Genomic DNA, 18,046 nt, shown 5'->3' with positions numbered 1-18,046 from the left:
AACCTATCCACCAGTAAAAAACTTCTGCTGAGAACTGTCTGTAATTGCTGACTGGTCTCCACTGGAACACTATAAGAGGATTTTAATAGGCTTTATTTCCTATCAAGGCTTGGTCAGTAAGGCTTGACACAATATTTTTATTAATGAGGTGTCTGATTGTTCCATGGACTGTTTGTTTTTCATATTGTACTCACTGAACAGCGTAATATTCTAAAAAATGAGAGAACACATCGGATGCTGATTTGAACTGATTATAAATCAGCAATCAGTAGTCATATCGTCTTACCTTATTTTGCCAGAGAATGTGAAAAACATAACAGGAATACAAGTTCTCTTTCCGCAAGTGTGACGAAACACTTCATTAAATGACGGTTTCCTAGATGACTTTTTCACCTCCCGTATTTGATCAGCTGTACAACACACTGCTTTCTCTTAAACGCCCTGGACTCAGGGAAGTAAGAGCAGGAGAATCAAACAGCTGTCCCTAGCTAGCAACAAACCTTGATGTGACAGAACATGAGAAACACAACTAGCTGGGGCCTGTTTCTGCAGTGTTTAAGTGGGTAAGGTGCTTGCAGTAATTCCTTCAGAAGCTTTCTGCACGCAGGGTCCTGAACCACTTTGTTAGTGTGTGTTGGTGTGAGGCTATTGTATGTGATTCTTCACAGATTACTAGGTCCTTCTCCATGCCCATGCATCAGAAGAAGCAACATACCAGGGTGAAACCTGCCCTGCAGACTTCATGGCACAAAGTCAGCATGAGCCTCTGTAGCCCATTACAGCTTCACATTTTTAATATGTGGAAGGGCTTCCATGTATTACGGTGTCAAAATCTTCTACTGCATCATCAACACAGTCCTACCAATTGAACTGAATATGTCACTCATTTGGGGGCTGAATTTGGGCTTGAATTGAATCTGTCTGTCATCTGGGGATGATGCAAAGGTTGGGAACAGTTAGTTGCAGGGCATGTGATGCACTTCCACATGTCTATTGTCTCAATATGTTGTGTGCTTAGAAGAAAATCAACACTTTGTACTAGTGGAGATGAGAAGGTATTAATAAGTATTTAGCACAGCCCAAAATTTGAGCCTGAGTGAGGGGTGCCTAAGCTATCTTGGCTACTACTAGGCAAACCAAAAACTCTTTATCTATTCTCAACAAACTTTTAGTTATTCCATTGTCTCTGTTTCCTACTTCAAATATACTATAGGTACTAATTTAAAAGCAAGCTCATTTTTCTTCATAATAAGACCAATCTTTTTTCTGTATAGAGTTCTCTTCAGTGTCCTTGATGCAGGAGTGTGAAATGTTTTTTTTGTAACAGATGGGTTTAGCTCAGCACTGTAGTATACTGACGGCTGCTGCTTTAGCCAGGTGGCCAGGACCCTCTTGTCTGGAGGGGACTTATGGCAGCAGATGATGCTGGTGAAAGCCTAAAAGGAGTGAGAAACATGATGAATTGCCCATTCTGCTCCATCCCATATTATGCCTTTTTCCCTGGACTCTTTTGATGGGGGAAAGGCTGTACTGTAGGAAGGAATAGGCTAATTTATCACGTTTTTTTCGACAGCCTCTGTTGGCAAGGTCCAAAGGGTCCCTACATGAAAACTAAGAAGATATTCTTGCTCTAACTGAACTGGTAGAATTTCTTTGCTTGAGTAGAGATGCTTGTAGGGTCTAATTCACTTTTCTTTTTGGACAGTGAGTGCCTCTTCACGCTGGGGCAACGCAAATGTTCCCGCCTGTTTTGAGCACATAGTCCTTATACTGAGTGTATCCCCTTCCATCTCCCTTTCAAATGGGAGGACCCTACACTAGGGCAGATAAACTGAGTTTGTTGCTATTACTTAGCTTTCTTGTGGCTACATGATTTATCATGCCCTTTCTCTCATATTTTTTCTCTTATGGAAGGAGCAGCTTAATATAACTGCAGGAATGATTAGATTGTGGTAAGGAGCATGTAGAGCTTGCACCAAAGGGTATTTTGAAAGTGTGGACTTCTCTAAGAGCTCCCAAAGGTAGTGAGGGCTTACTTGAAGATTTAAAAAGTAGGCTGGGAGTCTGGTTTAAGCTATCACAGAAATTGGTCATTGCATACATCTGCCTGGTCTCTAGCTGACAAAGTTGTCTTCAGCCTTACCTGAACATACAGCTTAAAACCTTCTGGTAGGGTGACAGCACAGAACTCAGCATGGTCTACTGTCTGAATATTTACACTGGGTGAAGATGTTGAGAGAGAAATGGGGAGAGAAAAGCAAGTTTTGCAACTCCCAGTGAACATCATCTTAATGCAGTGACGCTGCTGGTGGTGCCCAGTGTAACCAGTACAAAAAGCAACTCAGATGTGTTTACACAAGCTGTCATTAACACCTTTGGATTCCAGTTGCGTATCTTAAGTGAGGTAGCTAGTGTGTTTTGCTTGATTGTTTTCAGACTTGGAAACTTTATAAGACGATGTCACATATACCAGCAACAGCAAGAATTTTATTTCAGTGTCTGGGCCCATACCCTGGGCAGATTCAAGCTGACACTCCAATGGGAAGAAAGCCCTATAAGGTATGGCTATTTTTCCAAAGCCGCTGATGATCCAAGAGAATAACATGAAATATTATTACCACTAACTATCCCTCCAATCTGGGGTTTATTCAGTGCTTTTTGAATTCAAAGTATAGTCTCCTTTTGACTCCAAATAATGTAACTCTTGTCTTTTGTAATAATTGCCTAATAAGCTACAGTGTCATTCAGTTAGCATGGTAAGGAGTCCTATTTTGTGAAACGTGTTTTGTTTTGAAGGTTCAACTTTCATCTAAATTATGAGGAATGCACGAAAATAGCATCCTCTACTTATCAGCATGTAGATTTTTTTTCTGTAATTCTTGTGAAATAAAAGTAGAAGTAAGGTAAAAGATGTGACAATTAATGTAGTACATAACTCTGGAGGCATCGCTATCTGGCGGAACAAATCCTAATGAAATCATCATTCAAAGGAAACCTTGCTTCAAGTTACAGAATGAATATGAAAATGGTAGATTAATATGCTTAAAAGAAAAGTAGATCCGTGTTATAGATGTCTAGCAGAGACTTGATATTTTCCCCTGGCATCAGTAAGCCATCACTGTGGATTTCTCTGCTGTACCCCTGATTGATATCCTATCACTGACTATCCTGTGGCAACTACTCCCCAGCAATTTGGCACATCCATATTACTCACTTTTAATCAGATAAGATATTTTCTTCAGCACCTGCTCTCATCCTCCGTAGGCTTTCTTTAAACTTACATGAATGTTACTAAGAACTGATTTAAGCCCAGTGTGGTAATAAAGGTATCCCCATTTTAAAAAAAAAAAAAAAAAAAAAAAAAAGTCATTTTCTTGCAATGCAGAATAAAACTTACTCACAGTTTTGATACTTTAAGGGACTGTTTTATGATCACATTTGATGGGTTTTATCAGGAAGTTAAACCTATTTCACTTGAAATGGCTTTACATACCTACGTCCAGGAAGGCACAGCCTCATTCTTGAAGTCTGGCTCCTACTGCAATTCAGGCTGTCCCATCAAGACTGAAATCAGACAATTTTCAGGTGTTTCCTGTAGTTGTTCAGAGAGGGATACTTTACTAGCTTCCCTCTCTGTGATGCTTGAGGTTCCTGTGCTCCCAGAAAAATGCAGGTTTGACTTAGGAGACTGCTGGTGTGGTGCCTGAGGAGTTGGTGTCAATTACTCCACAGCTCTACTGAACTCCACGGGTTAGGGTCACCATCTGAATCTCTTCTCCCATGATGAGCAACTTCCTCTCCCCAAGCACGGAAAGGCATCATTCAGTATGACTCTGGACTACAGTCAGGAGTAGTATTTTTATTTCCCTTGAGGAACAGTGGTCATATTACCCAGTTAAAATAGTCCAGGTTTTGATTTTTCATTTGAGAAACAAAATTATTCATGGCTAGCCTGAGTTATGAAAGATTTACTTTGCGGAACAACACAAAACTGATGATGCAATCAAAATGAAAATATTATTCAGAGGTAAGGCTATAGGAAGAATAAGGATATATAAAAGCAATTTAATTTCACGCGTTTTGGAAGCATTGCCCTTCATCTATTTAAGATCTGTTTTTATTAAAATTTTGCAGCCTGGAGGTTAATTCATTTTTTAATGTATGTTTGTCTTTTAGAAGCTTATTGATCTAAGCACCTGTTTGTATGGCAGTGGTCTAGAAATATTAATTTACGTGCACTATATCTATATTTCCTCTGCAAGCTACACAAATGGCCTTTTATCAAAGCTTCTTTCACTTGGTCGCTTTTTTGGAAAACTATGCTGAATGCAGATTAGCCCACTGATTAATTGTTCCATGACCCTTAGGATAATGAAGTCTGTTTATACAGGTCTGTGCCCTATGTCTTTTACCTTTCCCACTAGGATCTTTCCTGTTCCCTCCCATGCAACACCCTCAGCTCGCTCGCTCCACTGTGTTCTTACTCCCCTCTCTCATCCCTCAGAACCAACAGGTCTCACTGCGGGCCTTACCTTCCTTCTCTGGCTTGCGGGCTGAACCAGAGGCAGAAATACCCGCAGGCTGACCGGCTGGCTGCCACCAGACTGCCTTGCTAGAAACAATAACTTCTCAAGTAAGTAGTGCTCTGTAGTCTTAAATAACAGGGTATTCATCTAATTCATACACAGTGGTGGCTCATACTGCAAGCCAAATCTTTGATCGACAAAATCTTGTGTACTCTGGCTAAACCAAGCACTTTGTTGATTTAAACCAGAACCTAATTCTTAAAGTGGAAGTAGTAGTCATGTAAGAAACTGCTGGGTGATCTCGTAAACTGAATTTATCAGGTCTCTGATCCTGCAGTTGTCTACAGTTTACTATACTAATTCATTCTTGCTTCGAGCCTGCCCTGCATTTCCATGCTGCTGTTGCAAAATGCCTCTTTCAGAGGTTCACTATGTTCCCGGATTTCTTGGAGAAATCCATAGATGAGTTTAGTTCTGTTTTTGAAGCCAGGCAGCATTCAGATCCAGAAGCTAAGCTTATTTTGCAGGTTATTCAGAAGGGGCTTTTATAGATCAAGTCTTAGTTTAAAAATATGTATGGTTTCAAGCAGAGCCATGTGTTTACATGTGTTTACCAAAGTGCCTGAATGTATAATGCCAAATATGAGCCTAAAACAGTAAGAAAAGGAAATTTGTTTCTTCCAGTTTTGCCAAAACTTGTTATTCTTGTTGCAAACCACACAATATTGGCTGGGTTTACGTATCTGTTCTTTGAGTCACGTGATTATTATTTTTTACATTCCTTACCTTTCATTTAAAACGCAAAACAAACTTTGTTCTCACAATTACTGAGAAAACATCACAGCAGTGTTTTCCAAACAATCCAAACCAAATAAAACCCTAGGCAGGGTAAAACCAGAATGAACCCAAAAGCTCAGAAGCACAAAGTCTAACAAGAAATCCAGATGGGTTCATTCTTAAAGTCAATTTTTTTAAAGTTGATTTTAAATTATGGTTTTAGGGGCACACCAACTTGTGCGTTTTGATTGCAATAGACCAAAACCAGCACCTTATGATAATCGGGTTATTAAAAAGGAGAAAATAACCAAGAGTTCTTACCTCGTGAGCAACCTTCCAGAAATAGTCACAGTCAATGCTTGTGCTTGCTAAGACAATGGCAATGTGGGAATGGACATATCAGATCATCAGTGGAGATGATTATATTCAGCTATCGCTACTCAAGTCTCTGTTAAGTGTTAAACAGAAAAGTTGTTGAACTGAGCCCCGGAGCCCGGCTCAGACCCAAACCTTTCAACTTCTTGAAAATGACGTCCATCTAGTGGACACAACCCGATATTACAGCAGCAAAAACCAACGGCTTCTTAAAAGGTACGTTAGGATTGTCTATATGTATAAACGCGATTTTTTTTTTTTCTAAAGGAGATAGATAGGTTCATTTGCAAATTCTTGAAGCCTGCGAGAGAGTTTCTCTGATTGACTGTTTTCCTCAATAAGCCCATTGTTCTTGATGGAGATATGTTCTCAGTTTTTTTCAGTCTTACCTACATCCTGATGAGGCTGCTGGTGTTTTCTTCAAGTTCAAAATCTGGACTTTGGCTGGTTCCCTGCTGATAAATTTACCACCAGAGAACAAGTGAAAATTTTGGAGAAGAATGATTGGTACTCTCTGAGAGATCTAAACCGTATAAACGAATTAAAGGTGCAGTTCTGCAATCCCTCTCAGTTTGCTTCAGGAGACATTACACCAGGAAGACTCCTGAGAGACTTAAATGTGCACACACTCTTGCTTGTGTGCACTAGATCTTGCTGCCTAGGAGATGTACAACTGGCATATGTAATAGCACAGAGTACCTGAACTGTGTTTAAAAATAAGAACCCTGTGAAACAGAAAGGTAAAATCTTGAATCAGCATGATTAACAAACAGGTTTTCATATTAGTTTTATTTAGGAAGAATAATTGAGATAATCCCAAGTCCCTCGTCATCTTGACTACTGTAACCCATGGAAGTAATCATAGGTCAGAGAAAAAGAAACAAATCACAAAATCCTTTTGAAAATGTCATGTGATTTTGGGATCACCTAATCAAAATTATCCAAAAGTAAAGTGTTTTGCAGCACCAAACCAAAGCGTTGGAGTGCCAGAAATGGGAATCCTGCTGCATTTCACACCCTCCCCTCATGTCACCATGGAAGGGTAGCACTGTTGCTGCCCGTATGCTGCAGTTGTCTGCTCTTCCTGAAGCCTCTCTTTACCCATGCTGCCTGAGTGAAGCAAGTAATTGATTCATGTCTCTGAATCCCAGCCAACACAGTGATCATCTACTTCAGTTGTTTAACAGAAGGGCCATGCAACTGGAAAGTGGTTGCAAGTCTTGCTTTGATGGCCTCTGAGCATTGAGTGTCCTGCTGTGCATGCTCTTTTTCTCCTTCAAGTACCTGTATCAGGCTAATTAATTACCCAGTGAGCTGTGTTGCCCCTAATGCTTTGCAGAATGAGTAGGGCAGCAATCCCAACCATTAACTTCTCTTAAAAATTGATGTTTGCAATTTGACAAGACATTTTCTTCTTGTGATGTGTTTTGTACGCTTGTTACAGCAAAGAAGTTCTGCTCAAATGGAATACCTCTAGCAAGAAACTTCAGGGTTACCAACTCAGCAATTCTGTATGAAAAACACTTACACGTTCTCAACAAGTTTTAATTCTACCAGCCTTTTAAGTATGCTCTAAACAGAGAAAGTCAATGAAACTACTCAAGCTGTCATTTGAACAATTCAAAAGCATAATAAATAGCGAGACAATTGGTAAGTGACGTGTTGGTGTGTGTTGGTGCTTATCTGTATGCAATGGCTTAACTTTCTGATTTGACTAACTTAAAATTCACTATGTGCACTCACTCGACTTTCTTTTTTTGAGAGAGAAAGCCATGAATGAATGTAACAACTTTATTTTCTTTTGCATGTCAAAAATGTTAGTTATTGCTGTTAATACTAGTATTCAAAGAACACCAATTCTATTCCTTGCATATAGCAACAGAAAAAACTACTATAATATCAGAGCACCTTCCAGCTGTGCATGCTAATGTTTACATTCTCTTCAGAGAGGTGCAAGTGTGAAGGGAAAGAGTTGGTTCGATTATTACAATAGCTATAGATGTCACTGTGTATGTTTTAGAGAAAGCAATTCCTTATATCTGATGGAAGCAATATTGACATTTTCAAGAACTCCAGGGGAGGCTATTTGCTTTTTATCTACAGAAAGTTCTGTCTTCTGTAGAGATCTGTGTCACCTTTGCTCTAGAGCTCTGGGAGCTCTACCCTCACTCCAGAGAGGCAGAAACCCCATGCCAAACAGGCTTTGTTTCCAACTAGTTTTCAGTATGGAGCATTAGGCAGTCTTTCCAATGTCCTGGAGTGATCTCCAGGTGCTGACCATGACAGGAAGTGAAACATAGATCAGAACTACTCCTGGCCCTTAAGACCTATTTTGATATTGTTTTGCTATATAGATGCTATTCAGGACAAGGGGAATATCTCTGCCAAGGTTAAATATTCTGAGAAAAGAGCAATTACCTTTATAAATATTGCAATATGCCTAAGGGACATTTTTCTCTCACACAGCATTAATTTTAAAACTAATCAAATCTCCCAGGAGTGCAATGTCACATGAAGTGATTTAAAGTGTCAGAAGACGAACAGAAAGGTTAACACTACCATTTCATCTTTACCCTTTTTCTCTGTTATGCCCAATCTTTACAAAAGGCAATAATGCATGTAAGAGATCTGATAGTCTGATGTCTGTCCATCCTGAGGCACAATGGAGGGAATCAAGAATAGAGCAGCTGCCTAATTTCTGTTATAGGCTCTTACATAAGCCTTTTTTCTTCTGAATCTATATTTACCAAGTCAAGGGTCTATCTCATTGTTCCATTAGTGCACTACCTGAATTCACAGCAAACTAATGAAATATGGCAATAAATCTTATTAGATGTTATACATGGAACATAGCTCAGTCCCAAACGCTCTCCTGAGAGAGCCCCATCCCTCTCAAGCAGATATCAATGCGGGCAAGAATATATGCAGCAAAAGAGAACAACTAACATTTTCAAAATGGTGATATATAAATTGCATGGTGCAAATGCCACTCTTTGGGAAAGCAAGATTTTTCAAATGAGCTACATATAAAACCACGGATGGGATGTGGAAGTAGAATGGACAAAGTGCTCCCACCCTCATCCCTGTCTCTCTCATCGTTGTTCCTGGCAGGACTCTTAAGTAGGGCAAGGCTACAGGGGCTGCCTCCCTGCTTTCAGACACCACAGCTGATGAGTTTCAAACATTAGTCTGACCTCAGTCCTACTCTTTTAAAGGATTAATTTACACACTTTTGTTGGAAGGGAGAAGATGCAGGGTTTTAAAAAGCATGTTTCTTGCCTTGCTACGGGTGAGGTACCTGGCTCATTTGTCCTTCATAATTTGCAGCCCTGAGTGTTTCTGAGAGCGTTAGGACTGCCTCTCTGCCGTATTGCTTCCTGTCGTGTAACTGTGACATGTCTTTGAGCAGGCCTGTTTGCTTGCCACATTATAGTTTATAATTAGGCTGACTTTATTTATAATCCATTCAAGAGATACAGGTAGGCTTTCAGATGCTTCTGTCCACCAGAGAAATGTTCATTGCAGCTGAAGCCTCTCAGGTTTCTCCTGGCTCTCAACTGGCTCAGCACAGGGCCAACACGAGCCTCCTCAGCACTGTCAGGAATGAAGTGTTTCTTGGCACGTGCGGAAGCTGAATGCTAGGCACCTGGAGAACTTTAAAATTGAAATAGGTACCTACTTTGGTTTAAGAGCCTTCAGAGTTGGGCAGCAGCTGAGCAGAGGTTTTTAGCATCACTGTTTGTAATTGCAGCTAAATTCTGCCTGCTTACATACCTAAATACCTTTTTGGAATCTGGCCCTAAGGATTTTTTTAACTTTCTTATGCATTAAATAATAAAGAGCAGGCAATTAAGAAGTCTTACTTTACTGGGTTAGCCTCTTGAAGAGAGCTACAAATCAGCCTCATTTCCTCCTCCTGAGAATCATTAGATCATTTGTTACAAGGGCAAAGGGAGCCTCTGCAGCATTTCATGGTGGAAGCGTGTAGGGTTGTTCTATGGAGTGCTCTGTTCAGTTGTTTACAAACCACGTGCACTAGATTGAGCATCCCAGTTGGATGTTTAGTTTGAAAAGCGATATGTCAGTTGCCATTTAATTAGGACTCTGCAGCCCACCTTTCTCAGATGCTGCTGCTTATTAAAGTGTTCCCTGATTGGGAATATGCAGATGCTGTTGGTGGAAGAAATAGTTGCCTTTAGTCAGAGTGAAAGGACTTCGCCACCTCTCACTTGGAGTTATGGCAGGAGACTTGGACCCCAGGGGTTAGGTGTAAGGACAGAGGAGACAAACAGGCTTCTATTCTCCTTCCAAGGAAAATGCTGTCAGCGAGGAGTGTTGCTGTGCTCCCTGGCCCAGGAGAGGAAATGTTTCTCCATCGCTGCCTGTGTATCCTGCTCACATTGCTTCTTGGGGTTTCTCTGCAAGAATTTCAAGAACAGGTGAGCAACTTCTCTTTGCTGCTTGCTTGTTTGGGCTGGGATGTGAGGACAATAGCAACCAAAAATGTTGGTGTTTAACACCTCTGAGAGAGGCATGCAAAGAATAAGCTGTTTACAGTAAAAGCACGGCTCATTCTGCGGTGGTACAGCCTTCTCTTATTTGGAAGGAAATTAGTACTTCTTCACAAAACTAAAGGCTTCAAGGCTGCATTTCTCCAAAGAGACTCCCCAGTATACTCTACTGAAATTGTAAAGGTACCTCGGAAATAAACTGTAGTGTGCTGTTCAACTGCCCTGGCTTAGTATTAGTGTTGTTAACTACTTCCTGTCTCTCTAATTTATTGCTGCAAGCTTGGGGGGAAAAAAAAAAACAAAACACCAAAACAAACAACAACAACAACAACAAAAAAACCCAAACCAAACCTAAACCCTGAAACCCTCACCAAAATGGATGGTGCTCATGGGAACTGTGGTACTGATACACTTGGAGAATTGTTTATTCATGCTGAGCTATAGTAGCTATACCAGTGCTCTTAGCCCATCTGGTTTTTTTTGCCTCAAATGTACCTTGCTGAGGTGACAATTCTCTGTCTCACTTTGACATATGAAAGGTGAGTTTAGAAGAAAGCATTTAATTTGTTTTTTGTTTGTTGTTTTTTGTTTTGTTTTTTTAGAAAAGCTAACATTAATGAAACAAAACACCAAGTACTGTTGTGTTGGACCCACCTCCTCCAAAAACCTGAAATGCATTATAAATTATATGTACTTTTAAGACAGAAGCACAAATATTTCTTCAATGCATGTGTGTATATAGGGGTAAGGACTGTTTAACAGGTGAGAAAATTGCATTATGGGGTAAAGAAATGGAGCTTAATTTTCAGTTCTCTTATTCCTGAATTTGGGAATATTGTCTCTATTCAGCAGTTTGCTTTAGCTCTGGTGCAAGCAAAAGCCATTCTACTGTATTTCCCCCATCCGCTGGCTTTCTGGGAAGTGAAGACTCATCACTGTGAGCAATATACTTCCTCTTTAAGTTGCTTTTTCCAGACAGTTTCAGGATGCTGGTTTTGCTCACTTAAAGACCTCCTTTTTCATTAAGGCAATCACGTCCTGCAGCATGGAGTAGGGAATAATCACATCAATGAATCTTGCTGCCTACAAGAGACTAAACAAGCTGCATGACTTAAGCCCGTGCCTGAATGACAGAACTTCTGGCCATGATCTTGAGCTGATTAAGCCCACAGCCTCTATATCTCCAATTCTAAAAGAAATAGTGGTGATAGCTCACAGAGTCAATGTGGAAATTAGTGCATTTACATGTAAATAATTTACACTTTTTACTATACAACATATTAATTCACTAAGAATTTACTACTTGCTTTCCCACTTATACAGAGTATTCCGGTTTTGTGATGGGAAAGGAATGATGCCATAGACAAATGAGAAGAGCTGGTTAAGTGTTATTGATAGCTGCTTTTTTTTTTTTTTTTTTTTTCTTCCCCAAGAGACTGGTAATACTCTAGAGGTATTTTTCTAGCCATTTCCTTCACCATACGCACATGTTCTTTTGATGAGCAAAGAAAAGCTAATGAAAAGCCTATGATAATGAGATCACAAGAGCAATATGAAAAGAAACTGGGAAAAGCTGGCAGTCCTGATTATTATAATAATCTAGTATAGGAGCAAATTACATTATTACTCTAATCTACACTCTTGGCAAAAGGAGTGAAAAAAACCCCAAGCAATTCTTAAACTGTTAAAGGCATTTATGAAACTCTGTCTTGCAGGAGCAAAACAACTTTTCACTCGCATTTAACATACCTTTAGAGTTGGGAAATGATGTGTGGTATTAAAAACATAGCAGTGTTTCTTCTGGTAAATACTTTCTGTCATTTAAGCCAAAGAAAGGATTTGCATTGCCCCATTTCTGCAAACAAGAGTGTTCATCAAATGCTCCTATAGTCACTAATCATACCCAGTAAACCATACGGCGTGTTACTAGCTGAATTATTATAGAAACCACTTATTTCAAGCAGAGGGAAAGAAGGAGGAAGTAAAATGAGTGTGGCTCAACTGGATGCAGTACTGCAATTACTTTGTTTCATGAGGAGTTATCAGAAGTAGCCTACCTGGGAAAGATGGGTTTGTTATGTCTGGTGACAAAACTGTACGATTGCAATAGAAGTCTGAGGGTGGAGCAAGAGTGTGAAATCATTCCTGTTCTCCTGCAGATTGCAATATCTGAATACAAGACTGGGGGGAGGGGGGGGGAAGATGTTAGCTATGACAGCGGGCATGGTTGAAGAAAATCTAGGCATCATTTGGGGCATGGTTGAAGAAAATCTAGGCATCATTTGGGTGTGGAGAAGTCAGATTGTATAATTGTTTTTTTTCAGACTAAGAATTAATCCAAGATAAAACTGATCATTTTTTTACTGAGTTAGTCCTAGCTTGGACCGGTGTCTCTGTCCTGTTAACCTTATAGACATGCATGTCTGCACTGACATAAGGTGAAGCAAAGGTAAGCAAGGAGATGGGATTAATTGTTTTTTATAGCAATTATGTCTTAAGTGTCATCAAAAGCCTTAGCCCTACCTTAGGGCTTGTTGGACTAGATCAAAACCTTTTCAGTTAGCTGATGCAAACGTGCTCTGCTACGAACTCACGTTCTTGGTTCAGATTTGTTCTAAATGTGCTGCTGGGGTAATGTTTTGCTATGGGCTTCATGCCAGACCAGCCATTGTCAGCTTGCCCCCAGCTGCATAAAACTGGCAGACAGTCCATATCGTATTCTGGCTAATTCATCAAAAAAGTGTTTGTATGCATGCCATTCAGCAGTTACAGGTGGTGTATCAAAGACTGGAGGACCACTGTAATAATCTGTGAGTGGCTATGCTGATGACAACAGGACGAATTTCAGAGCAAAGTGTCAGTCAGTGTTCATGAACTGGTCACTGGTCCCCAGTCTGCAGAACAATAAAACCATTTTCTCCCAGGCTTTTCAGTTCCCAGGAGCTGCTGGGCTTCATCCTCAATCACTCCCTACGCACCACTTTTGCTACAGCTCCAGAGTTTGGCAGGGGGAGCAGTCTACGCTCAGTCTGCGGCCAGTTAGGGACCAAAGCAACCTTCAGGATAACTGGGATCAGTGTTGAAGCTACCCTGTGTTGGGCCAGCTACTGTACCAGCTGCAAGTTTGAAGGAGCACCCCAATGTGTTTTTTCTTCCCACGAGGAGGAGGATGGAAGCAAAAGACATCATCCAGCATCTGAAGGTTTCAATCGGTTTTCTGCTTCTCTTTTACAGTTACTCCCCAGCTGCTTTGCACTTCCCTCACAGATGCAACAGGGCCCCAAAATTCAACTGCTGAGATGGAAACATGTTTAATAATATATTATGAAAAAGACATGGTGAAAAATTCCAATATAGATAGAGGATTTTAGTGCCAGATTGTGCCCTAGGATTCCAATGCATATCTTCCATTAAAGCCATTAAAAACGTTTGCGTTTCAAGGAAGAATTTGGACTTTTGACACAATTCCCTCTTTTTCTTTGGAAGCCAAACATTTTCTGTGGTAACAGAAAATATTGTAACAAGAATAAATACAATGCATTTAGGCATCAAAATTAATAACAGTCCTTGATCTATTTGCTGAAGATTACAGGCATGAGATGTGAAAGCTGTTAGTGGCTTAAAGAAAGATATTTACTGTAATAGGCACTGCAGCTTTGCTTATATTACAAAATATGAAGATGATGACTAGAGAGGTGTCCAGATCCTCACACCATATGGAGAGGCTGCTATACATCTCATGATCGTAACTTTGGCCAGTGGTTTGCTGTATTTCATTGCCATTTGAATCAAGAGATCCTAAAATTTCAGGGTAACATACTTGCCACACACAAGCTGCTGCCTCCCATTCCAGAGGGGTCAAAACCTTGGTGGTGAGTGTGTAATTGCCATATTTATAAGCAAAATATTAAACCTGTTTCCTGCACTCCCAAGGTGCTGTATGAATGAAAATGACATTGAATGAATGGAACGCTTCTTTTTTCCCAAACACCCAACCGTTCAATTTCCGTATTGTTTCAAATTGGAGCAATATAAGTATGTATAGAGAGAAACTTTGTCCTCAGGAAAGGAAATAACTCTCATCCTTCTCTCCCTCCCCAAATGTTTGGGGCAGTCTAAGTATGTTTCCATTCCTTTTCTTCAGGAATGAAAGGGAGTGCCTGCCTGCCTCCCTCCGTCTTGTGCATCTTCCCTGGGGAATGGGGAGAGCCTGAGCTCAACCCAGCAGTTTTGGAGCTCTCTGTTGCCTCCTGTGCTTCTGGGACTTGCACTGTATCAGCTGAAAGTATAGATCACGGTGGTGATGGCACTGCAGCTTTACAGGAACATGCCTAGCAGCCCTTGAGTCCCTAAGTCAAGCTAAACTCCCTAGTTGGGCTACCCAGCATCATATAAGTGGCTGTGAAACCTTTAGAAATCTGTGTGGCAAATTCCACCAGAAACCTAACTTGCTTTAGAAGGGTGTTTGTCAAAACTGAGTCATCTCCACAAAAATGCTGTGTCATCTAAATTGACTTTTTTTTTTTTGTCCATCTCATCAGAGAATTCCCAGTCAGTTGCAAATGTTATTTTTACCCTTCCTATTCCTTTGTATATAAGGCATAGATAACACCTGGTGTTTATTTCCTTGGGACGCAGTGCGTATTTTCAGATTTGGTCTCCTCTTTTAGGAAAAACTAACGTTACATTTTTGGCTGTGGAGTGGACCGTAACAGCAAAGCCAAGGGGCTTTGCCTGTAAATACTAGCCGCAGCTAGCTAGGGTGTGGTTTCCAATGATTTAAATACTTAGAGAATGCCAGCAGAGGGTGAAATAAGGAGGGGGGGGAATAAAGGAGAGGACTTGCTTGTTTTAATTTCTGTGGAACTGCTAACTCTGTAGAGTTGTCTCCTCAAAGAAATATTTGGAAACAATTGCATGGTGGTGAGAAGAGTAGGGGAGGACCCTTACTTCTTGTTGTTTATTGTTCAAAAGGGTTGAAAGGCTTGCAACTGCTTTCCAGCATTTATTCAGACCTCTACATAAATTTTTCGATCTGTGGAAGTGGCAACAACCCCCAACTCCAAAGAGAAAAAGCTCATCTCAAAACAGACAAACAAGTGAGTTCTTGAAGAGCCTGTGCAGAGACCACTTCCACCAAGTTGTTATGCTCTTCCTCTCTTCTCCAGAACTACAGTGTACCAGACGAGTCACGTTCCCTTGATGTTACAACCCATATAGCCGCTGTACCAAGTTGTGTTTGGCTGTGGTGCTTACCTAGTGCTCCCTGAGGATTTTCTGGTCTTTATTTCCGTGGTTGCCCTTAGCATCGCTGAAGTTCAGCTAGTCCAAGAATCAGCGTAGCCTGATGGATTTGTGAAGCCACAATACGCAGCAAAGATGAATGAACTTTACTTAAAATACAGCCAGTCAATTCTTTTCCTTGTTAAAGAAACAGACTGTGGCAGAAAGCTGGGGTGTTTCTCTTCTGTGAAGATCTCGCACCAGTCGTACCTTAGCTTGTTCCCCTCCTCTCCTTTTGTCAGCGTGATGCATCTGCATTAGCAAGCTGTGCTTTTCATTTTGGAGTGATGAAAGGAGACAACAATAAATTACAGTGCCTTTTAAGAAATCTCCAAATCTTATCAGATCTCACATTTCATCCTGGCTGCTCTTTCATGCCATTCTTTTACTATTACTCTAATTGCCACTGAAAATTTACTGCTTGCCGCTGTTCTTGGGCACCTGGCACTTGAAGCTACTGTTGTGAAACAGTATGGAGGCAGAAACCGGAGATCCTCTCTCTTCCTTTTTTGTAAATTCCTATTCCTTGTGAAATCCCCAAATTCACAACTTCCCATGCTTCTGAGAAGAGTGACCCTCTCTGTACTCCGAGGTGTTGTTATGCTGCTAAACATGGAAATTTGATGCTGCTTCTTGTGGGGTGGAGGAGAAAGAGTTGAGAAAGGTGGCGGTTTTACCCCAACTGTGTCATAGTGCTTGAACGCTGGGAGTAGAAAGCGATATAACAAATATCTGAAAATGCAGCTACTTACCACTCTTTTATATAAAATTCCAGATTACGGGCCAAATTCACTGTTGACATAAGCAGATGCAAATCTAATGAAGTCACTGCTGTTACTTCTACTTATGCCAGAGGTGAATTTGTCCCTATTTTTGGAACATGCTAGTTTTGTGCTACAGCATTGGCACACTGTATCATGTCAAAATCCTTTTCAGCAATGGCTGCGTGCCACTGGCTGACTGACACGATGCATCATGTCAAACATCTGCCTGATAATGGTCCCGTTCTGCTTTTTGACATGATGTATCATGCCACTGTATCGTGCCCGAAGGCATCCGATAGGAATTGTGGCAGGATCGGGTAGTAAGGAATGTGAGCGAATTGAATATCGGAGCATTTTGGCATCCTGTGGAAAACAGCAATATCTAAGTTAGCGCATCTATAAATCTCTTGCAAGTGCCTCGTGTACTTGGGTGTAAAATGATCACTAATGCACTCCTACCTCAATGTATTGCATTAGCATAGCAGATGATAAATCATTTTCTGTTTTGGTCTGGTTCTGCTTTAAGGACTGATAGTGGATTTTCTCCTAAAAATGGTCAATTGCTATTGAAAGAACTTGTCTCTGTTCATGATTTTACAGACCTGTTTTGTAACTGTTTATTAAGCGTAGGAGGGTGTTGTTTTGGAATTTTTTTGATAAACTAGCATCGGGCCTTATTGCCATTGCATCTGAAAGCATTTTACCTCAGTCAGAATGGTGCTAAACAACATTTTCCCTAAAACAGGAAACATGTTTCACAATCCTCTGCGGCAAGCAGCACAGCTTCCCTGAGAGGATCTGCGAGGGTGGATAGCAGCCAGTTGTCCAAATGTGAGGAGGCCGGGTGCCAGGAGACCAGGAGACGGAGCGGCCGGAGGAATGCCTGAAGGCAGCCCGGCCGTATGCTCGTGGTAAAAACCTCCAGGTCAGGATCAGACATGTGTCCAAGAGCAGCAAACTTCAGAAGGTGGTACTTGTTATTGCCCATTGATGGCCTCCGACTCCTGCAAACTTTGCTGTCGGGATAACGCTCTGCCTTAGGCTTGTTGTTGCAGTAGGAAGTGAGGGGAAGGAGATTTCTGAAATTAATAGGGCCCAGATCGACCAGAGGTTTGTAGATAGCAATCAGCACTTGGATTTTCTGCTTCCCTAAAGAGAAACCGTTCAGAAGCCCATATATTTGGTATAAAAAAGTGTGTGCTGTACATGTATTGTACCCCTGCAGAAACTTCAGAGTGGGTCTAGAGGTTAACACTTAAGAGTGAGTCCATTTAGGTAGATACACAAAATGCAAGAGGAACAAATTACCAGAGTGCTATTAAAAAAGTATATAGCTACCTTAAAATCTGTATGCCCAAAACTCCCTCTCTCTCTCTCTCCCTCTCAAAAAAAAAAAAAAAAAAAAAAAAAAAAAAAAAAAATTAAATGTGCCTGCAGGAAATTGGATTGTTTTTTCAAAGTGTTGCAGTTGAATGTTTCAGAGCAATGCTTTCTATAAACAGGGAATCCTACTGGGGTCAGACAGAGCTATTTTAACCTTGTGTATTCATTTAACTGTTCTGGCCAAGGAGATGTGTGTGTATACATATACAGAGAGAAGAGAGAGTACAAATTTAGAATTTTTGATTGAAGCCTTCAATTTTTGGCCACTATTAAATGTAGGTAAACTTCAAAACAATTTTTTTTTTTTTTAAAGAAACTTGAAATAATTCATCTTAGGCCAAATGAGAAGAAAACAAGGGCAAACAAGTGCAGTCATTCCCAGACTCATAAGCTGGGATAATGCTAACAAGCCACATGTGTAGTCTTT

This window comes from Platalea leucorodia, assembly GCF_965183815.1.
Source record: "Platalea leucorodia genome assembly, chromosome: 2".
Lineage (NCBI taxonomy): Eukaryota > Metazoa > Chordata > Aves > Pelecaniformes > Threskiornithidae > Platalea > Platalea leucorodia.
Note: the sequence above shows the minus strand (reverse complement) of the source record.